This window comes from Pristiophorus japonicus, unplaced genomic scaffold, assembly GCF_044704955.1.
Source record: "Pristiophorus japonicus isolate sPriJap1 unplaced genomic scaffold, sPriJap1.hap1 HAP1_SCAFFOLD_91, whole genome shotgun sequence".
NCBI classification, from domain to species: Eukaryota; Metazoa; Chordata; class Chondrichthyes; family Pristiophoridae; genus Pristiophorus; species Pristiophorus japonicus.
This window is the reverse complement of record NW_027254835.1, coordinates 2,651,483-2,675,131: the sequence shown is the minus strand read 5'-3', so window position 1 is coordinate 2,675,131 and position 23,649 is coordinate 2,651,483. Positions and strand designations below refer to the sequence as shown.

Genomic DNA, 23,649 nt, shown 5'->3' with positions numbered 1-23,649 from the left:
CGTGATATAAACACGCAGCCTTCTGATCTAGAGACAGACACACGACCGTTACACCACGAGGTCTACAGTGCAGAGTGCCCATGTTTGTATACATGAAGGTTCCTGAAACACAGTTTCATTTACCCTGCATTGGTGCAATGAAAGGGCTTTAAAATCCCCGGCCACTCCCACCGTGGGTCAGAAAGCATCAGAAGCAGTGCCCACCTGTCACTCACCCTCTCACGCCCGCTTTCATCACCTGCTGCCCGCGGACTGCAGCAAATCCAGTTCATCATCATCATAGGCAGTCCCTCGAAACGAGGATGACTTGCTTCCACGCCAAAAAAGGATGAGTTCACAGGTGTTTCAATGATGCACCTAATATTCCAGGTCCCGAACTGCATGTTGAAGGGAGGAAGATGCCTGTGCGTGGATTTTTTTAACGTGTGGTGGCCGTTGCACCCCAGCCATCACGCGGGCTTGACAGAGCGAGGTCTTGATCCAGTGGCAAGTGTTATCCAAGACGACTGGAGACCAGCTCTGCTGCACGGACCCAGTGCCCCCACATATCGCAGTGTGGGCTGGGCCCGTGCTGCCCCTGGGCCCCTGGCCCTGAACTCACGCAGCCCCTGGACCCCGATCACATCCCTCCACAGTCTCTCGCTGCTCCTGCTGTACCTGCCCACGCTCCAATCACCGACCTGGACTTTGATGACATCACTCTTCGCTGCCGTCGCCCTCCTGCACCAGCTCGCGCTGTCCCTTGCCGTGGTACACCACCACGCTGCTCCCAGGCCGCCGCTCACCGCTCCTTTTATGGCCCCGACCTGCCGCTGGTGTTCTCACGCAGGTCGGGTCCTCCACGCTGCTCCCAGCAAATCCAGTTACACCCCGTGTCACCGCACAATTCTCAGCTGTGATTGTAAGCTGACTATATTTAAAGCTATCGCAGAGGCTGCAAGCAGTGTTCCCTGGTAGTCTAGTGGTTAGGATTCGGTGCTCTCACTGCCCTGGTCTGGGTTTGATTCCTGGTCAGAGAAAGCATTTTTACAGAGCAAGCTGACAAATATAATTCAAGTCTGTGAGATACTGAATAATTGTTTCAATCATCATTAATCCACCCACATGTGTTGCACACTGAAGGAAATACAAATATGTTTGCCGAGTGACTGTCGGATTTTAATAACTTTTTATACAACCGTAGAATCAGCAGAAAAACAGGATATTCGGCCCATAGTACCTAATATTCCGCCCATAGTACAAGAGTAAGGAAGTCTTGCTCCAAATGTACAGGGCCCTGGTGAGACCACACCTGGAGTACTGCGCACAGTTTTGGTCTACTTATCTGAGGAAGGATACACTTGCCTTGGAGGTGGTACAACGGAGGTTCACCAGATTGATTCCTGGGATGAGAGGACTGTCCTATGGTGAGAGATTGTGTAGAATGGGCCGATACTCTCCGGAGTTTAGAAGAATGAGAGGTGATCTCATTGAAACAGACAATATTCTGAAGGGGATTGACAAGTAAATGTTGAGAAGCCCGGCTAGCTCAGTCGGTAGAGCATGAGACTCTTAATCTCAGGGTCGTGGGTTCGAGCCCCACGTTGGGCGATTACTTTTCATTAAACTTTTATATTGCTTTCGCGGGTCAATATCATTAATGAACCCATGATCTTCTTTTGCACAATGATAAAAATGCGAACTGAGGGAGAATTGATAATTTAATGAAATTATCATTAAATTATCATAATTTAATGAAAGCAGCGCCTCAGACCGCTCGGCCGTCTTTACTGTTAGATGCTCCAATTGCAAGTTATTACTCTGGAAATTTTCAGTCCAGGTGCTTGTTCAGGGCTGCTTCAGCACAGAGGGAGCTCACTGGTCAGCTCCCCTCTGTTGGAAATGCTTTGCCAGAGGTTTCCGTAGTGTAGTGGTTGTCACGTTTGCTTTATATGTGTAAGGTCCCTGGTTCGATCCCAACTGGGAGCATTATGTTTAAACTTGCTGTGGATGAACAATCTAAGCCGAGTTTCGTCTCCGAGCAAATGCTGCCTGACCTGCTGAGATTTCCAGCATTTATTGATCAAAGTATCAACTCTCCCTCAGTTAACATTTCTTTCATTGTGCAAAAGAAGGTGATGGGTTAATTAATGATGCTATCCCGTGAAAGCAACACAAAAGTTTAACAAATAAACATATGGTGACTGGCAGGTGAGCGCAGCTTCTGACACCCGGTGGGAATGGGCGGGGATTTTAAAGCCCCGTTTATTGCAGAACCTTCATATAGACGAACATCTCAGACTCAGTGTTTAGGCCTCGTGGTGCAGCGGTGGTGTGTCTGCCTCTTGATCAGAAAGTTGCGTGTTTAAATCATGTTGAGGTTCCTGTCCTTTTGGGTTATTCCAGAATTAATATTTTCTTTGCTGTTTCGCAATAACCAGACCCTTGCTCCAAGGTCTGTCTCACTGTTTCCCCGGTGTCAGGCAGAGATACGCCTGCTGTCCTCATTCACTTCATGTGACAGGACACAAAAGTTCAAAATCAAACTGCAGGTGGCCACACATAATATTGAGCAGTCAGGATGGCCGAGCGGTCTAAGTTGCTGCATTCAGGTTGCAGTCTGCTTTGAAAGCGTGGGTTCCGTTGTGTAGTGGTCATCACATTCGCTTAACATGGAAAAGGTTCCCGTTTCAAAACCAGCTGAAAACGTGCTCAATTAAATATGAGAAGCATTGAATAATGTGCATTTCTTGTTCAGTATTAACAAAGCATAATGTCTCCCAGTCCTGCTATATTTACTGAATGCTCTGTACAGTTCGGTACACATTCAAACTCTACAGTTTCCAGCCCTGACGATGCAGAAAGCCCATCTCAAAGCTGCACATTCCAGCTGCTTTCAGTTGAGTTGTGAGAGATTATTGACGGATCCTGCAGCTGTGAAAGGGAAAGATGTGTTAGAGGGGTCATCAAACGAGGCCATGTGGGTTGAATTAAAGAACAAAAAAGGGGCGATCACACTACTGGGAGTGCACTTTTGACCCCCAGGCAGTTAGAGGGAGATAGAAGAACAAATATATGGGCAGATTGTTGAGAAGTGCAAAACCTATAGAGCTGAAATAGTGGAGGATTTTAACGACCCGAATATTAACTGGGAAAATGATAGTGTGAATGGTACAGATGGTGGAGAATTCCTAAAATGCATTCAGGAGAAATTCTTTATCCAGTATGTAACAAGCCCATCAAGGGAGGGGCGGTTCTGGACTGGGTCTTGTGATCGAAGAGGGGCAGGTAGAAGGGGTATCAGTGGGAGAGCATTTTGGTGCGAGTGATCAGACACAGTAAGGTTTAGGGTAGTTATGGAAAAGGACAAAGGGGACCAGGAATAAAAGTTATCAATTGGGGTAAAGCCAATTTTGCTGAGCTGAGAAGGAATTTCGCAAAGTTGACTGAGAACGGCTACTTGCTGGTAAATCAGTGTCAGAGCAGTGGAAGGCATTCACGGAGGAGATCCTGAGGGGACAGAGCAAGTATGTTCCCTTAAAACAAAGGTGGGACTAACAAATCTAGAGCTCCCGGCATGTCAGGGGACATACAGGGAAAGTTAACGAAAAAAAGGGAAGCTTATGACAGATACCGATAACTCAATACTGCAGAAACTCTAGAGGTGCAGAGGTGCAATTAAAAAATATATCAGGAAAACAAAGAGAGAGCATGAGAGAATGTTGGCAATTAAATCTGGTAAAACCCAAAGATGTTTTACAAACACATTAAGAGCATGATGATAAGTAGAGAAAGAGTGGGGCCTATTAGAGTCCATAAAGGGAATCTGTACGCTGAGGCAGAAGACGTGGGTAGGATTCTGAATGAATACTTTGCATCTGATTTCACAAAAGAGAAGGGGGATTTGGACTTTGGAATGAGGGTGGAGAAGTGTGAAATATTAAATGAAATAAACATAGTGAGAGAGGAAGTATTGGTGGTTTAGCAGCTTCGAAAGTGGATAAATCCCCAGGCCCGGATGAAATGTATCTCAGGCTGATAAGAGCAGCAAAAGAGGAAATAGCAGAGGCTCTGACCACCATTGTCCAATCCTCACTGGCTACAGGTGCGGGACCAGAGGATTGGAGCACTGCTAACGTTGTACCTTTGTTTAAAAAGGGAGAAAGGGATTGAGTAAATACAGGCTGGCCAGCCGAACCTTTTACAATTATTTGTAAAAATCCTGAGGGACAGGATAAATCTTCATTTTCTAAGACATGGATTAATCAAGGATAGTCAACATGAATTTGTCAAGGGAAGGTCATGTCTGACTAAGTTGATTGCATTTTTCGAGGAGGTAACCAGGAGGGTTGATGAGGGCAGTGGTATGATGTAATGTATATGCACTTTAGCAAAGCTTTTGACAAGGTCGCACTTGGCAGACTGGTTACGAATGTAAAAGCCCATGGGATTCAAGGGCAAAGTGGCAAGTTGGGTCCAAAATTTGTTCAGAGGCAGGAATCAAAGCGTAATGGTTGATGGGTGATTTTGTGATCCAGTGGGATTCCGCAGGGCTCAGTGCTGGATCCCTTGCTTTTTGTGGTATACATCAATGGTTTGGACTGAAATGTTGAGGGTATGAGTAAGAAGTTTGCAGATGACACTAAAACAGGCTGAGTGGTTGATAATGAAGAAGAAAGTGGCGGACTACAGGAAGATATCAATGGATGTTTCAAGGCGCTTTGCAGCCAATGAAGTACTTTTTGAAGTGCGGTCACTCTTGTAGTGTGGGAGACACAGCCGCCAATTTGCACACGGCAGGCTCCTATAGGCAGCAGTGTGATGATGACCAGATCATCTGTCTCTGTGATGTTGATTGAGGGATAAATATTGACCAGGACACGAATCCTGGCCACATTGATCCTCCCACCAGTTCACACTGTTCTCCGAGGGACCAGCGCAATGATACTAAAACAACAAGCGAAGTTGGTAAGGTATCCATGCAGTCCATCGGAATCCAGCCACACCACCTTATACCACGGGTAACATCTCTCCATGGATTCTGGAATCTGGATCAACAAACCAAAATCACATCTTATAAGGAATTCCGGGAGGTGCTTCAAGCTTTATTACATATATGTTAACATTTTTAAGGTATTTAAACAAATACCGACGTTTTTGAAATGGGCGTCTGGGTGACGTCATCAAAACCCTGGTCGCCATTTTGGAGCGTGAGCAGGAACATCGGCAGGGCCCAGGTAGAGAGGAGTGGGAAGGTCGGGGCGGATGAGCGGTGAGTGTTTGTGGCGAGATGCGGTGAATGTTTATGGTGGAGGAGCGGCGACTGATCGTGGAGGAGGTGCGACAGATGAGGGGACAGGGCCCAGAAGAGCCGAGAGCCCAGGGGCAGCACGGGACCAGCCCACACTGCGATATGTGTGGGCACTGGGTCCGTGCAGCAGAGCTGGTCTCCTGTCGTCTTGGTTAACCATTGCCAATGGACCAAGACCCAGCTCTGTCAAGCCCGTGTGGTGGCTAATGTGCAACGGTCACCCCACGTTAAAAAAATCCACACAAAGTCATCTTCCACCCCCTCAATTGGATTCAGGACTGGAACATCGGGTCCTTCATCGAAACACCTGTGAACTCATGGAAGCAAATCATCCTCGATCGAGGGACCGCCTATGATGATGATGATCAATGTACTGGTCAGGTGGGCAGAACTGTGGCAAATGGAGTTCAATCCAGATAAGTGTGAGGCAATGCAGTTGGGGATGTTTAACAAGGCAAGGGAATACACATTAAATGGTACGACACTGAAAAGTGTAGAGGAATAAAGGGACCTTGGAGTGCAGGTCCGCAGATCCCTGAAGGTAGCAGGCCAGGTAATTAATGTGGTTAAGAAGGCATATGTAATACTTGCCTTTATTAGTCAAGACATGGAGTACAAGAGCAAGGAGGTTATGGTTGAACTGTACAAAACACTGGCTACACCACAGCTGGAGTACTGCGTGCAGTTCTGGTCACCACATTACAGGAAAGATGTGATTTCACTGGAAAGGGTGCAGAGGAGATTTACTAGAATGTTGCCTGGTCCGGAGAATTTTGGCGATGAGGATAGTTTGGAGATGCTGAAACTGTTTTCTTTGCAACAGAGGTGTCTGAGCGGAGACCTGATTGAGGTGTATAAATATGAGGGGCCTGGATAGAATGGATCGGAAGGTCCTGTTTCCCTTGGCAGAGGGGTCAACAACCAGGGGGCGTAGAATTAAAGTAATTGGGGGAGGTTTAGAGGAGATATGAGGGGACATTTCATCACCCAGACGGTGGTGGGGGTCTGGAACTCAATGCCTGAAAGGGTGGTAGAGGGAGGGACCCTCACCACATTTAAAAGATACGTGGATGTGCACTTAAAGTGCCACAACCTACAGAGCTCTGGACCGAGAGCTGGAAAGTGGGATTAGGCTGGATAGCTCTTTGTCGGCCGGCGGGGACACGATGGGCCGAAATGGCCTCACTCTGTGCTGAAACTTTCTGATTCTATGATTCTATTAATATAGATATATATTTATAAATTATACCATTACCATAATTTTTCCTTGGTGGTCGAGTGGTTAAGATCCCGAGCACTAACCCCCTTTCTATTCTCAATCAGTTTATCGCATGAAAATAATTGAGGTCTGTGAGAGGATTAATAATTGCATACCTCGGGAGCCTATTATCAGCGAGGGCAGGCATCGATGACGTGGTTCAACACTGCCTCCAGTGCGCCAGTGCAGCCTTCGGCCGCCTGAGGAAGAGAGTGTTCGAAGATCAGGCCCTCAAATCTGCCACTAAGCTCATGGTCTACAGGGCTGTAGTGAGACCCGTCCTCCTGTATAGCTCAGAGACATTGACCTTATACAGTGGGCACCTCAAGTCGCTGGAGAAATACCACCAATGATGTTTCTGCAAAATCCAGCAAATCCCCTCGGAGGACAGATGCGCCAACATTCGCGTCCTCAATCAGGACAACATCCCCAGCATCGAAGCACTGACCACACTCGACCAGCTCCTTTGGACGGGCCACATTGTTCGCATGCCTGACACAAGACTCCAAAAGCAAGCGCTCTACTCGGAACTCCTGCACGGCAAGCGAGCCCCAGGTGAGCAGAGGAATCGTTTGAAGTACCCTCAAAGCCACTTCATAAAATGCAACATCCCCACCAACAGCTGGGAGTCCCTGGATAAAGACCACCCTCAGTGGAGGTAGAGCATCTGGAGGGTGATGTGCACCTCGAGTCTCATCGCCGAGAGCATGCAGAACACATGCACAGGCAGCGGAAGGAGCGTGTGGCAAACCAGTCCCACCCACCCTTTCCTTCAACCACGGTCTGTCCAACCTCTGACAGAGACTGTAATTCCTGTATTGGACGGTTCAGTCACCTGAGAACTCACTTTTAGAGTGGAAGCAAGTCTTCCTCGATTTCGAGGGACTGCCTATGATGATGATGAATTGCTGTAATCACCGTTAATAACCCCGTTACTTTCTGTGACACACTGAGTTTACAGACTCTCTGGCTTCTCCTGCCCTTTGCGGGACACTTGTTCCGGTTGTAATTTTACAAACTGGGTGAGTTCGCTGATCGCGGGGAGACGGCAGGAGTCTCTGTGGCCCACTGTGAGGGTGTGGAAGTGAACATGGTGGGTGGTAATTACGTGACATTTCTGTAAAGGGCAGCGGAGGAGAGGATTGAGAGCTTTCAGTGTGGGACAGAAGTTGTTTAACGTGAGCCAACACATTCCTGATCCTCCTCTCTTCTTCTGAGGCAATCCCCCGGAGTCGAGGATGACTTGCTTCCACATCAGCATCGGTCCTGATCAGCACCGAGGGAGCTCACTGTTCAGCTCCCCTCTGTTGTGTTCCTTGTAACAGAGGTTTCTCTAGTGTAGTGGTTATCATGTTTACTTTACATGTGAAAATTTCCTGGTTCTATCCCGGGCGGGAACATTATGTTTAAACTTGCTGTGGATGAACAATCGGAGGCGAGTTTCGTCTCCTGGCAAAAAAGCAGATGCTGCCTGTGCGGTACCAGAACTGAACACAGTCCCCCAAGTGAGGTCCAACCAGGGCTTTGTGTAGCTGCACACAACATATGTCCCCTTGTGTTCCAGTTATACAAACATAAGAAATAGGAGCAGGAGTTGGCCACACTGCCCCTCGAGCCTGCTCCGCCATTCAATAAGATCATGGCTGATCTGATCATTCACTCAGCTCCACTTCCCTGCCCGCTCCCCATAACCCCTTATCCCCTTATCGTTTAAGAAATTATCGATTTCTGTCTTAAATATATTCAATGTCCCAGCTTCCACAGCTCTCTGAGACAGCGAATTCCACAGATTTACAATCCTCTGAGGGAAGAAATTTCTCCCCATCTCAGTTTTAAATGGGCGGCCCCTTATTTTAAGATCTAGTTCTAGTCTCCCCCACCAGTGGAAACATCCTCTCTGCATCCACCTTGTCAAGCCCCCTCATAATCTTATACATTTGGATAAGATCACCACCCATTCTTCTGAATTCCAATGAGTAGAGGCCCAATCTAAACAACCTTTGCTCAGAAGTCAACCCCCTCAACTTCGGAATCGACCGAGTGAACCTTCTCTGAACTGCCTCCAGAGCAAGTATATCCTTTCGTAAATATGGAAAACAAAAGTGCACGCAGTATTCCAGGTGTTGTCTCAACAATACCCTGTATAACTGGAGCAAGATTTCCCTGCTTTTATACTCCATCCCCTTTGCAATCAATGCCAAGATTCCATTGGCCTTCCTGATCACTTGCTGGTGATCGAGTTCGCGAGATATGAAGGCCAGGTTAACATTAGTCTTATTTGATTATTTTCTGATCCTGCCCATAACATTTACATAACACCATGTTGACTCTGTCAAATCATGTTATAATTTTCGAAGTGTTCTGACACCACTTCTTTAACAATGGATTACAGCATTTTCCCGATGACTGATGTCAGACTAACTGTCCTGTAGTTCCCGGTTTTCTCTCTCCCTCCTTTCTTGAATAGCGATGTTACATTTTCTACCTTCCGATCCGCTGGGACTGTTGTAGAATCTCGACATCGTGGTGCAACGGTTACGGGTCTAACTCCCGATCAGGAGGCTGTGTGTTCAAATCAGTTAATTTAGCTGTTGTTCTTCCGGAATTGATATTGTGTTTGCTGTTTCACAATAACCAGACCCTTGCTCTAAAACCTGTCTCACTGTTTCCCCAGGGACACATTCATGTTACAATAAACATTCTGAATCAGATGCCTGAAGTGCAGTGTGTAAAATGGGATATGGTTTAACAGTTAACATGCAAAACACAGAACCAATTATTCAATTATCGACTCTCCCTCAGTTAACATTACTTTCACTGTGCAAAAGAAGCTGATCAGTTAATTAATGAAGTTTGCCCGAGAAAGCGGCATAAAATTTAACGATAACGATTCACCCAACCTGGGGCTCAAACCCATAACTCTGAGATTAAAAGCCTTATGCTGTATCTACTGAGCTAGCAAGGATTATGTAAATCACGTTCCCTGTCGGTGAGGCGCCTGTTGGTTCCGTCCCATTTCCCTGTGTTTCCCGATCCTGTCTGTCTCTCTGGCTCTGTTCAATCTGTGTGTGGCCACCTCCAGTTTGATTTTGAACGAATACCCGTGTTTGTGTATTCAGTAAAAACAGAAAATGCTGGAAACACTCAGCAGGTCGGGCAGTATCTGTGGAGGTGGGGAAGTGGGAACAATCGATGGGTCTGTTTGTGGCTTTGATCTGCTGCTGGGAAGTGAGGCAGCGCTGCAGGATGCTTTTTTTCGAGGTGCAAGCAGAGGTTTCCGTCGTGTAACGGTTATCACCTTCGCTGCACATGTGAACTATCCTCGGTTTGAGCACGGACAGAAACATTATTTTGGCGAATATTTTTCTGTGGAATACATTTTAAAAAGTAGCCCCAGGTTCCTTGTATCATGAGCGATGGGCATTTTAACTCACTCTCCTAAAATACAGTGTGTGTAAAATCAGATAGAGGATAAAACTTCATCAATGATTGAAGTTCCTTAACTCAGTAAAGTTCAGTTATTGAAGTTTCCATCGATGCATTGCACAAACATAATTGAGGTGTGTGAGAGGATTAATAATGGGCTTTAATAGTTAATGAGCCCATTACTTTATGTTATAGACCCAGGTTACACACTCTCTTGCTTCTGAAAGAGTTCAGATGCGTGTGGGGTGATTGGGGCACATCTTTCCCCACATAGCAACGTTCCATTGGTACTTCATTGCCTTTAAATCACTTGGGGATATCCTGAGTTGTTGAAAGGCCACGTAAAAATGCAGTCATTCTTTGCAAAAGTTCTAACCGCAAGTTCAAACTTCGCCGGCAAATGGAGGCTCACCCAGAATTTGTTCTGACACCACGACAAAGTCCTTAAAAGTGGGATTCAGCAGTTCAGCTGCTCGCTTATCATTTCCGTCTGACCTGGTGCTGCAAGTGGAGATGTGTCCGCAGTGTAGCGTTTAACACGTTCACCTCACACACGGGAAAGCTCACCGGGTGGAAATATTTTGTTGGAACTTTCTCCTCATGCATGTTTAGGGGAGAGATTGTTCTCCAGTGAAAGGACATTAGATCATAAGAACGTAAGAATTAGGAACAGGAGTCGGCCATTCGCTCCATTTTAATTTTTTCAAAGTGATTCCACCCGGGGACCTTTGGTGTGTTTGGGGAACATGATAACCGCTACACTACAGACACACGGTTGTAGATGTTGTCTAAGGAACATAACCAGAGCTCCAACCAACACAGCTGGCCGATACTTCAGGAGCTGGTTTTACGAGAATAGAATGACGGTGCTATATTTAGGAAGGCTGTGAGAGTGGCAGGAATTGATCTCGTGTTTCCCAGACTTTCTACACAGGAACATAGGAACAGGAGGAGGCCATTTGGCAGCGAGTGGTTAAGATCCGGAATGCGCTGCCTGAAAGGGTGGCAGAGGCAGAATTAATCTTATCTTTCAAAATGGATTTGGATAAGTATCTGAAGGAAAAATATCTCAGGGGTACGGGTAAACGCCGAAGGAGTGGGACTAGCTGAGAGTCGGCACGGGCTCGACAGGCCGAATGAACTACTTCCGTGCTGTAACCGTTCCATGATTCTATATTATGTTTAAACTTGCTGTCGATGAACAATCGGAGGCGAGCTTAGTCTCCTGGTAAGAACGCTGATGCTGTCTGACCAGCTGAGATTTCCAGCAATTCTGTTTTTATTTGTTATTTATGGATTGAGTCGGTACAACTAGAGCTTTCTGATTCAGAAGATTCGAGGGGCACAGAAAGTTGGGAGTTTAACGACTTTGAAAGCAACATTTTTGACATGTGCAGCTTCGGTCAGAGAAATGTTTGTGTAATGATTTTTTCACAGAAAGGGATTCAGAATTACACCTTCTGGCTTCACACTTCTCTCTGGGCAGGAAGTTAAACAGGGGTTTCCGTATTGTCGCGGTTATCATCTTAGTTTCTCACACTCAAACTGTCTCATGTTCAAACACAGGCAGAAACATTATTTTAGAATATATTTGCTGTGAAATAAATTGAAACAGCAACCTGCAGATGGCCACATACAGCATGAAATAGTCAGGATGGCCGAGCGGTCTCATGTGCTGTGTTCAGTTTGTAGTTTTTTCTGGAAGTGCGGGTTCGAATCCCACTTCTTCCTTTTCGTCATTGAGCAAAACCCATTTGCTTGGCACCACGACCAATTCCTTTAAAGTGGGATTCAGCAGTAAACCTGCTCGCTTAACATTTCATTCTGACCTGGTGCTGAAAGTGGAGATGTTTCCGCAGTGTAGCAGTTAACACGTTCGCCTCACACGCGAAAGCTCACCGGGTGGGAATATTGAATATTTTCTGGAGCTTTCTCCTCATACATGCTCAGGGTTGCGTTTGTTCTTCTGTGGAAGGTCATAAGATCATAAACATGTAAGGATCAGGAGCAGGTAAAAATACATCTCCTCACCCCACATCCCCCGCCCCGGATTTTTCCTTTTTCCAATTATCTTATGTCTGTGTCCTCTGGAAACAGTTTCCCCATAATTCTGAAAATCTCTGTTAAATATCCCATTGACTGTGATTACTGGGGTTCAATGTGGGGAATGGTCAGTTCATCCACTTTGCACCGAAGAATGATCGACCAGTGCATGATCTAAAAACATTATGTTAGAGAAGAGTTTTTCTGTGAAATAGTTGCTCCTGTTAATTTGAACAAAAGTTGCACCGGATTCCTGGAGTCATAAGTGATACGTCCTTCGTGTACAGTATAAATGCACACGAGGCCAATGCTTGAGAGAAGGTCAGTCTGTGACCTGTCCTTTATTCCTTAGCACACAAGTGATGGAAGTGAGTGGAGCTTCCCCTTTTATACCTGAATGTCCAGGTTAGGAGTGTCTCCCACAAGTTCACCACCGAGTGGTCATTGTTCTCACAGTGTACAACTTGTCAGTTTATACATGGGTTGCAATGCTGGTTGAATACATGACATCACCTCCTACGCCAAAGTCTTTTTGGGATCACAGGTTGAGTCTCTCTGGTGGTTTACGCTCTCTTGTATAGCGCCTGAGTTGGGGCTCCGGTTGTTGGGCGCTGGCCTGCGTGTCTGCTGTTTGCGGTGCCTGAGGCCTATCCGGACTGCCCACAGTGACTGGGCTCTCCTCCCTTTGGTTCCGGTGTTCGGTCACCTGTGCTGGAGTGAACTCTATATCGTGTTCTTCCTCTGCTTCTACTATGGGGTTGCTGAACCTCCTTTTAGTTTGATCCACGTGTTTGCGGCAGATTTGTCCATTGGTAAGTTTAACTGCAGAATCCTATTGCCCTCTTTGGCAATCACAGTGCCTGCGAGCCATTTAGGCCCTGCAGTGTAGTTATGGACAACAACAGGGTCGTTTACACCAATATATCGAGCCCTCGCATTCCTGCCATCGTAGTTATATTGTGATTGGCGCCTGCTCTCAACAATTTCTTTCATGGTGGGGTGTATAAAGAATAACGGGTTTTGAGCGTCCTTATCATTAGCAGCCCTGCGGGTGGAACCCCTGTGAGCGAGTGTGGTCGGGATCTATTGGCCAACAGGAGGCGTGATAAGTGGCTTTGTAGGGAACCCCCTTGGATTCTGAGCATCCCCTGTTTGATTATCTGCACTTTTCGCTCTGTCTGGCCATTTGAGGCTGGCTTGAACGGTGCCTTTCTGACATGGTTAATTCCATTGCCTGCCACGAAGTCCTGGAATTCAGTGCTTGTGAAGCACGGGCCATTGTCGCTGACCAAGATGTCTGGTAGACCGTGGGCGGCGAACATTGCCCGTAGACTTTCTACCGTGGCAGAGGATGTGCTTGAATTTAAAATGTCACACTCGATTCATTTGGAATGGGTTTCTACTGCAACCAAAATCATTTTTCCGATGAAAGGACTAGCGTAGTCATCATTTATGCGTGACAAAGGCTTGGTGGGCCATGATCAGGGGCTAAGGGGGGCTACCCTGGGTGCATTGCCCAGCTGGGCACACGTGTTGCACCTGCGAACACAAACTTCCAGATCTGCATCTATCCCTGGCCACCAAACGTGTGACCTGGCAATTGCCTTCATCATGACAATGCCCGGATGCTCATTGTGGAGTTCTCTGATGAACACCACTCTGCCCATCTGGGGCATGACTACGCGGGTTCGCCACAGTCGGCAATCGGCCTGAATCGAGAGTTCATCCCTGCCCCTGTGAAATTGTTTAAATTCCTCAGGGCATGCCCTGTACGTGGCAGCCCAGTCCCCATTCAGGACACATTTCTTGACTAGGGTCTCTATTTGTCCAGACTTTAATCTGACGGGCTGTCACGGGTGAGCAATCGCTTGTGTAAGCTTCAACAGCCATGACCATCTCAGCAGCATGTTCGGCAGCCCCCTCAGTGGTGGCTAGTGGGAGCCTACTGAGTGCATCGGCGCAGTTTTCAGTGCCCGGTCTGTGCCGAATTGTGTAGTCATAGGTGGCTAACGTGAGTGCCCACCTCTGTATGCGGGCCGATAAGTTTGCATTTATGGCCTTGTTGTCGGCCAAAAGTGACGTGAGGGGTTTGTGATCTGTCTCCAGCTCAAATTTCCTGCCAAACAGGTACTGGTGCATTTTCTTTACCGAATATATACATGCGAGCGCCTCCTTTTCTATCATCCCGTAGCAACTTTCGGCCTGGGACAGACTTCTGGAGGCATAAGCTACCAGCTGTAACTGACCCTTGGCATTGACCTGCTGCAACACACACCCGACACCATAGGACGACGCATCGCACGTTAACACAAGTTTCTTACATGGGTCATATCGTGTTAACAGATTGTTGGAACATCACAAATTGTGTGGTCTATTAAAAGCCCTTTCCTGGCTGTCCCCCCAGACCCATTCGCGACCTTTGCTTAGGAGCACGTGAAGCGGCTCTAGCAGCGTGCTCAATTTGGGAAGAAAGTTCCCAAATAGTTGGGGAGCCCCAGGAACAAACGCAGCTCCGTCGTGTTACGGGTCTGGGTGCTCTCGGGATCGCTTCCGTCTTGGACACAGTAGGGCTCATCCCGTCTACTCCTACCCTCATCCTCAGGAATTCTACCTCTGGAGATAGGAAGATGCACTTCGCCTTTTTCAGTCGCAGTCCTACCCGGTCCAGTCTGCGTCGCACCTCCTCCAGGTTGTGGAGATGTTCTTCAGTATCGTAACCCGTGATGAGGATGTCGTCCTGAAAAACCACCGTCCCTGGAATCGACTTGAGGAGGCTTTCCATATTTCGTTGGAAGATCGCGGCGGCCAAGCTAATCCCGAACGGACATCTGTTGTACTCAAACAACCCCTTGTGTGTCGTGATGGTGGTCAGCTTTTTCAACTCTCTCGCCAGCTCCTGGGTCATGTAAGCTGAGGTCAGGTCCAATATTGAAAAAAATTTGCCACCGGATAGTGTCGGAAAGAGGTCCTCCGCTTTCGATAACGGGTCCTGGTCTTGAAGTGACACCCGATTGATGGTGGCCTTTGTAATCAGCATATATCCTGACCGACCCAACCGCCTTGAGCACCGATACAATCGGGCTCGCCCAGTCACTGAATTCGACTGGCAAGATGATGCCTTCCCTCAGCAGGCGGTCCAATTCGCCTTCTATTTTTTCCCACATCACGTACGGCACCGCTCTGGCCTTGTGATGCACTGGCCTGGCGTACCCCAGGTTCCTTGTCTTCTGAGCAATGAACATTTTAAACCAATTTCAAAAATTCAGAGTGTGTTAAGTCAGATAGGGTGTAAAATATCATCTATGATGAAAGCTCCTGAAATTATTACAGTTCAGTTATTGAAGTATTGACTGTAAGTCTGCAAAACAATCCGGGTGGGAATATTGGCCCAAAAATTCCGGTTGGAGGCTTCCCGCGGGCAATTCCTTTCCGATCGGTGATGTTTTAATCACCCCATCTCCCACAGAGTTTAATTAATTGCATGTAATTATTTGAAAAAAGTTTGAATTAAAAAGTTACTTTCCGAACTCGGGCTCCCTCTGTGAATGCCTAACCACTAAACGAGCAGGATACACATTAAATAATTTCATTCCAGACTTCATATTTTCTTTGCTGTTTCACAATAACCAGACCTATGCTTCAAAATCTGTCTCACCGTTTCCCCGGTGTCAGTCAGAGAAGCACATGGGACTGAATCAGTGAATTTGCTTTTTCGTCCTGTCTTCTGAAGCGCCGCACGGTCCCACTCCGACAGTCAATGAGCTGTTGGGACGTTAGTGTATCCAGGCTGTGGGTGGCCACCCCGAGCGCAGCAGAGGGGTTTCTGCATTAGTTCTGGGTGGGGACAGTATTTCCCCTTCTCTCTTCCTCTTGTCTGTATCCCTCGGCTTTGTTTTCTGTATTCATTCCACCGGCCTCATTTTATGTGTTTAAAAGGGAACAAAAGATGAAGTGGGCGACACTCTGGAACAATTTCTCTCACTCAAATATATCTATTTAGTGAAGTGAAATAAAGAGCAATTAAAGAATAAGGGAGAAGCCACTGTCGCCCTTTTGACAGCAGAATAAACTCGCCCATGGTTGTTCATCCAGAGCAAGTTTTAACATAATATTTCTGTGCGGGATCCTTTCACGTGGAAAGCAAACGTGATAACGGCTACACTGCGGAAACCACTCTGACCAGAAGTACAGCAGAGGGCAACTGACCAGTGAATGCCTTCTGTGCTGATCGGGAATGTGTTGGCTCACCTTAAACAACTTCTGTCCATCACTGACAGCTGTCAATCCTTCACCTCCGCTGCCCTTTACACAAACATGTCACTGATCCCCACCCACCGCCCCACATCCCACATCCCCATCGTGTTATCTTCCATGTTAGCACAGTGGGGCCGCGGAGGCACCTACTCTCTCCCCGTGGTTAGTGAACTCAGTCAGTCTGTAAAATTAAAGGGGAACAAGTGTTCCGCAAAGGGTACGGGAAGGAAGAGAGTCTGTAACCTTGGTTTAATTGTTTGTCAAAGGCTACCCGTCCTGTTGTGTATTTCCAGCAGTTTCCTACTTTCACAGGTGGAGATACTGGGGCTCGACCATGCTCCTAAAATACAATGAGGTCGGGATAAACGTTCCTCACGTACACAGGGCAAAATAAATGATTGAAGTTCTACAATGGATTAATTAATGATGTTTAAATCAATGAATCTTTTTTTCACATGAGATGCATGTAACTCTTTCTTCTAAGGTTTTAATTTTGTTGGAAGTGCAATTTCCCTGGCCGGAAATCGACCCAGGGCCGCGGTGGTGAGAGCGCCGAATCCTAATCACTGGACCACCAAGGAACGTTGCATTGCTGCATCGCTGCATCGTAATGCTTGGTGTCATTAATATTCTTTTCAATCCACATGTTTCACACCGAAACACATCGTAATCTTGATCTGAATTTAACGTCACGTGATTCTTTGAAATCACCTTTAAATGATTGGGTAAAACCACCCGTTATACCACCGAAAAACAGCTTCGATTCCAGGTCAGGGCGGTAACTTCTGTATCAGCTTTTTTCAATTCAAAACCTTATAAAATTGACGACATGCAGCTAATATGAAAACATAAGAATTCATTTAATCACAGTTAAATAACCGATCACCTTTTTCAGGATGAAATAAATAATAATATAGTTACTGAGGGACACTAGTATCTTTAATCATTCATTTTCTCTTTACATGTGATGAATTTTTATCCCTATCTCATTGACATGCTGTATGAGAAATTGTAAGTGTTCATGACTCAGTTGTAAAACCATTGATTGTGTGTGTGTCTATTCTTGATAGGAAGAGCACTTGAGACCAAAGTTCCAGTTCGATATATGTATCAATAGAATCAATTTTCACCAGTTCCTTTAAACCCAATAAAATAATTTATTTTGATTGGACTAGATGGAGGAACATGATCCATGTAAACAATTGTTTTCATTTTACTTGTGCTGATTGCTCATAAAAGTATTGGAGTGGGAACTCACTGGATAACAGCACAGCTGGCAATGTTTGCGGAATATATTCGTGCAGCCAAAATGCACAATGACAACCCGGAACTGTGCGGCACCGAATCCTCGGGGAAAAACATTAAATGCTTCGCCCGGAGATGGGTTTGGATTACCCACCTTTCAATTACCAGCCGAATGCACTAAACCATTGCGCCACAGATACACACTGCAAGACATGCAAAACCGGGGTGTCAGTCAGTTAAAGCTTCAGATTGCTCTGAACGGGATGGAACTTATCCACTCTCAGTTGTACTTTTCCCAAGTAAAGGGTGGGACATTCATTGTGCATGTGTGGAAGCAGTCTGGTCCCGCACACTGCAGACACTTTCATGTCACCAACCAGCTCTCCCACAATCGGTGTGATCTACTTTCCAGCCTTCCAGTGCCTTGTCTGTGACGAAGTATGTTTCAAAAGTTTTGGCATAGTTGGTTCCATGGTGTAATGGTGAGCTCTCTTGACTTTAAATCCAGTGATCTGAGTTCAAATCTTGGTGAAAGCTAAAGTCTTGTTGTCCCAGCTGCTGCAAATTTGGGACAAACAAGTGAAAGACACCTGGTGCTGGTGGGCAGTTTTGTTGCCTTTTTCATTGATGCTTGATCTACAAGTCGAGTTATCAAATTGTGTGCTCAAACGTCAGTTATCTGCTCCAAATCAGCGGAGGACACATCACTTTGTTGTCTAATGCTGCCTTTGCCTGCACAATGTGTGCTGAGATTATCTGTGCAATATGCATTCCGCAGGATGAATAAAAGCAATGCTTTTTGAAATGCAGACACTGCATGTTTTGCACTCGACAAAACGTTGCATTTTCTTTACATTCATTTTACATTAATGCATTGCAATGCCAACGCACTTTTTACGTGGCAAGGTCGATAATTAGCAGAGCAGAATGAAGAGATCGCAATGTTTCTGTTTAAAGAATGGACTCAGTTGAGAATATTTTGTGGATTTTATTTTTCTGAGGCTATTTTCCCTGTGCTGGGGACACCCTGCGCAGATATGTGAAAAAGCTGGTTTTGTTAAAACTCCAGAGACCGCATGAAAGTTAGCTGGGACAAAAACCTGTCAGTCATCCATTGACGAAAGAGCTGTCGGCCAGGAAGGGGGGCCACTGACAAAGCCACTCTAATTTGTAAAAGCACTTCTCACCTCCATCTCAGAAGGAGACAGAGAACAATGAACCCACCAGCCTGGCCAGCCAAGGAGGAGCTGGGTCTTTCCCAACACAAAGGCTCAGAGAGATGCCCAGACTAAGGGCCATCAGCCCAATTCATGGGTGGGATGGCCCATCACTGACGAAGTACCCGTGCTTAGAAACAAAGGGGTTTTAAAGATTGGCGGGAAAGATAGGGGTAGCAAGACTCCCAGCAAGACAGGGTGCTTTCCACTTTATTATTAGCTTGGAGCTTGGTGTGAAGCTTGGAGCTTGCAGCTTGCAGCTTGTGTCTAGAGAGAGCCCCCTCTCGCTCTTGCTCTCACTCCACCGATCGATGTACCAGAGGAAGGGGCCGCAGTACTGCAGAAGAAGCCACCGAGAATGAAGACCAGGCAGTGACTTCCCACAGCTGAGCTGAGCAAGGAAACCGGCTGCGTGTGTTGGTGAACATGGACGCGAGTGTCCCAAGCCAGTAACCAGATATCCCAGGCCAGCTGGGTAAGGGCTCAGGGTTTTCTCAGAAGTGAAGCTTTTCAGGGCTATTCTGGGGAGGGTAATTCATTGGTAGGGGTGGGGTTAGAATCCACCAGGGAATTACTGCGTGTTTCTAGGTTCATTTCTGTACTGTATGTATGTTGTTTGGAACCGGGATTTTATTCTCCACAGAGACAGTGATTTCATTTAGCAGTGCATGTTTTAGACAGTGTATGTTAGACCAAATAAATATACTACGATGTATTACCGAAGCATCCCTTTCCGTGACTCATTTAATTTACACTCTGAATAATAATTCCCAGATCTAGAACTTTCGTAAGGTGGGGACGATTCAAACCGTCCGTCTGGCAATTGGGCGAGGATCACAAACACTTACAATATTTACGAAAGGATATACTTGCTTTGGAGGCAGTTCAGAGAAGGTTCACTGGGTTGACTCCGGAGATGAGTGGTTGACTTATGAGAAAATGTTGAGTAGGTTGGGCCTCTACTCATTGGAATTCAGAACAATGAGAGGTGATCTTATCGAAACGTATAAGGTAATGAGGGAGCTTGATAAGGTGGATGCAGAGAGGATGGTTCCACTGATAGGGGAGACTAAAACTAGGGGGCATAATCTCAGAATAAGGGGCCACCCATTTAAATCTGTGATGAGGAGGAATTTCCTCTCTCAGAGGGTTGTAAATCTGTCGAACTCACTGCCTCAGAGAGCTGAGAAAGCCACGACATTAAATAAATTTAAGACAGAGATAGCTTCTTAACTGATAAGGGAATAAGGCTTATGGGGAACGGGCAGGGATGTGGACTTGAGTCCATGATCGGATCAGCCATGATCATATTAAATGGCGGAACAGGCTCGAGGGGCCATATGGCCTACTCCTGCTCCTAGTTCTTAAGTTCTTATGTTCTGAATAGTGACAAACAAAAAAATGCTTTGAAATGGTTACACCTTATCTTCACGTTTGTCAACAGTTGGCTCGTTGGTCTCGGGCTGTGATTCTCCCTTCGGAATTGTTAATTGAAATTTACGAGGGGTCCCAGAGGAGCCCTGATATTGCTCGCAAATTTTTAAATTGCATCGAACTTTTGCAAAGAAGGACTTGCATATCTGCAGCGCCTTTCAGGAACTCATGATGCCCCAAAGCGCTTTACAGCCATTGAGTTATGTTTGAAGTGTTGTAGTTTGGGGAAAGATGTGCCCAGATCACCAAACATGAACCTCAACTCTTTGCAAAGAGTTTGGTGCAAATAATCAGGCGTCTCAGGGACTTGGAATTTCTTTGAATAAGTTCTGCTTGTACCTGCATTCAAGCTTGAAACAGCAACTGGGCTTCCATCTCACGGGACGTTTGGGGTTGATGTGCGTCGCTTTCAATCTTTGAAATTTCACCAAGCAAAGAAACGGTGAATCCAACTGTCCCTGTAAACATTTAGTTCCCGTTTAATCACAGGAATATCTGCAGTCAGGAGCTGAAAAGGAATTCAAACCTAATACCGGCTTCGGGACAATCAGAATACTTTGTCACAGACAAGGCACCGGAAGGCTGGAAGGTAGATCACACCGGTTGTGGGAGAGCTGGTTGGTGGTGACATGGAAGTGTCTGCAGTGTGCGGAACCAGACTGCTTCCACGCATCCACAATGAATGTCTCTCCATTTATTTGGGAAAAGTACAACTGAGAGTGGACAAGTTCCATCCAGGTCGGAGCAATCTGAAGCTTTCACTGACTGACACCCTGGTTTGTGATGTCGTGCACATTATACTTCCATCAGTCTCTGTGGCGCAATGGGTTAGCGCGTTCGGCTGTTAACCGAAAGGTTGGTGGTTCGAGCCCACCCAGGGACGAAGCCTTTAACTGTTTTTTCCCGAGTGTTCGGTGCCGCACAGTCCCAGGTTGTCATTGTGCGTTTTGGCTGCATGAATATTTTCCACAAATGTTGCCATAAGTGCTATTATCCAGTTAGTTCCCACTCCAATATTTTATGAGCATTCAGTTCAAGTAAAACGATAACAATGTTTTACATGGATCATATTCCTCCATTCAGCCCACTAGAAATAAATTATGTGATTGGGTTTAAAGAAACTGGTGGAAATTGATTCTATTGATACATTTCTGGGGCCCAAGTTTCCACATGATTTGCGCCTGATTTTTGGGAGCAACTGGTGGAGAACGGACTATCTGAGAAATCGCAATTCTCCACATTTTTTTTTCTGCTGTTCCAGTCAGGTAGAACAGTTCTACTTTGGAACAGAATTCTTTCTTCAAAAGGGTGCGTGTCCGGCCACTGACGCCTGATTTGAAAGTTTCCACAGTGAAAACGTACTCCAAACTAAGTTAGAATGTAGCAAGTGAAGATTTTTGTAGAACTGAAAAAACCTGTTCTACACATTAAAAAATCAGACGTAGGTTACAAATTAGGCGCCCAGAACGAGGTGGGGTGGGAAGGGAAGTCATTAAATTGTGCAATAAATCCTTATTTATACTTCTACAAATATTATACAAATAAATCCAACCTGAATAAACATTTATGAGCAAAGATAAGATTAAATAAACCATCTTCCTACCTGTGTGAAAGTGCTTCAGGCACGGAGAATGCTGCAGTCAGCCTGAGGCGCTCGTTCTTTCCGCGGTGGGGATAGGAGGCGCCCGTTCTTTCCCGCAGGGGGCGGGGTATGAGGCGCCCGTTCTTCCCGCGGGGGGGTAGGAGGCGCCCGTTCTTCCCGCGGGGGAGGGGGGAGGTGCCCGTTCTTTCCCGCCGGGGGGGTAGGAGGCACCCGTTCTTCCCGCGGCGGGTGGGGGGAGGGAAGAGGAGGCGCCCGTTCTTCCCGCGGGGTGGGTAAGAGGCGCCCGTTCTTCCCGCGGGGGGTGGGGGAGGGGAGAGGAGGCGCCCGTTTTTCCTGCAGGGGTGGGTAAGAGGCGCCCGTTCTTCCCGCGGTGGGGGGGAAGGAGACAGTGAGAAGGCTGATGTGCTAATGGCAATGTGCTTTTATTAAAAAAATGTTCAAAAATTAAACAGCTACAAAGAACTACAAAAATGGCCGAGTGCCAATGTTTTTTTCACACTGAGCATGCGCGAACGCTGCAAAGTGCACGCGTAGCGTTGCCGGCAGGAAAAAAACTAATTTAAATAGTATTCGCCCCCTCCCACTTACAAAATCGGCGCGAGTGTAGGCTCCGCCCCCCTGGGCGCTGCGCCAGGCAGACAAGGAGCTGCAGAACGCTCCAGAACCGCAAGGTTTTTTTTAGGCACCGTTTTAGGCGCGAAAAACGGGCGCCCAGCTCGGAGGGGCACCCGTTTCTTATCGTGTGGAAACTTGGGCTCATAGAACTGGAACTTCGGTCTCAAGTGCTCCACCTATCAAGAATAGACGCACACACAATCAATGGTTTTACAACTGAGTCATAAACACTTACAATTTTAAACCATTCTCATACAGCGTGTAAATGAGACAGGGATAAAACTTCATCACATGTAAAGAGAAAATGAATGATTGAATATAACACTGTTCCTCAGTAATTATATTATTATTTATTTCATTCTGAAGAAGATTATCGGCTAATTAACGGTGATTAAAAGAATTCTTACTTTTGCACGTTGGCTGCATGTCATCAATTTTATAAGGTTTTGAATTTAAAAATGGTGTTACAAAAGTTATCGCCAAGACCTGGAATCAAAGCTGTTTTTCGATGGCATAAGGAGTGGTTTTACCCAATCATTTAAAGATGATTTCAAAGAATCACGTGGCGTTAAATTCACATCACGGTTACGATTTATTTCGGTGTGAAACAAGTGGATTGAAAAGGACAATAATGTGAAATAAAGAGTAAAACTACCACTACACAATCACATCAAACCCTCCCAGGACAGTTACAGCACGTGTTTGACACAGAGTAATGCTCCCTCGACACTGTCCCATCAAACCCTCTCAGGACAGATACAGCCCGTGTTAGATACAAAGTAAAACTCCCTCTACACTGTCCCATCAAGCTCACCCAGGGCAAGTACAGTACGTGTTAGATACAGAGTAATGCTCCCTCTGCACTGACCCATCAACACTCATGGGCTGGTAAAGAACGGGTTAGATACAGAGTAATGCTCCCTCTGCACTGACCCATCGACACTCCCAGGGCTGGTACAGAATGGGTAAAATACAGAGTAAAGCTCCCTCAATACTGTCCCATGAAACTCTCCAAGGGCAGGTACAGCATGCATTAAATACAGAGTAAAGATTCTTCTAAACTGTCCCATCAAACGCTCCAAGGGCAGATGCACCACGGGGTTAGATACAGAGGAAAGCTCCCTCTACATTGTTCCATCAAACTCTCAGGGCATGTACAGCACAAATTAGTTCCAACATAAATCTCCCGCTACACAGCCCCATCAAACGCTTCCAGGGGAAGATGCATGGTGCATATGCAATAACTCAGCAGGCTTACTACCGT

General features: G+C 46.4%; 2 non-coding genes across 2 annotated transcripts; both read left to right on the top strand.

The window, feature by feature from the left end:
- Window positions 1–1,517: 1,517 nt before the first annotated feature.
- On the top strand, window positions 1,518–1,590 carry trnak-cuu (transfer RNA lysine (anticodon CUU)). The gene has a single exon. It is a non-coding gene; the product is annotated as a tRNA-Lys (tRNA).
- A 19,386-nt stretch (window positions 1,591–20,976) lies between these two features.
- On the top strand, window positions 20,977–21,050 carry trnan-guu (transfer RNA asparagine (anticodon GUU)). The gene has a single exon. It is a non-coding gene; the product is annotated as a tRNA-Asn (tRNA).
- Window positions 21,051–23,649: the final 2,599 nt, after the last annotated feature.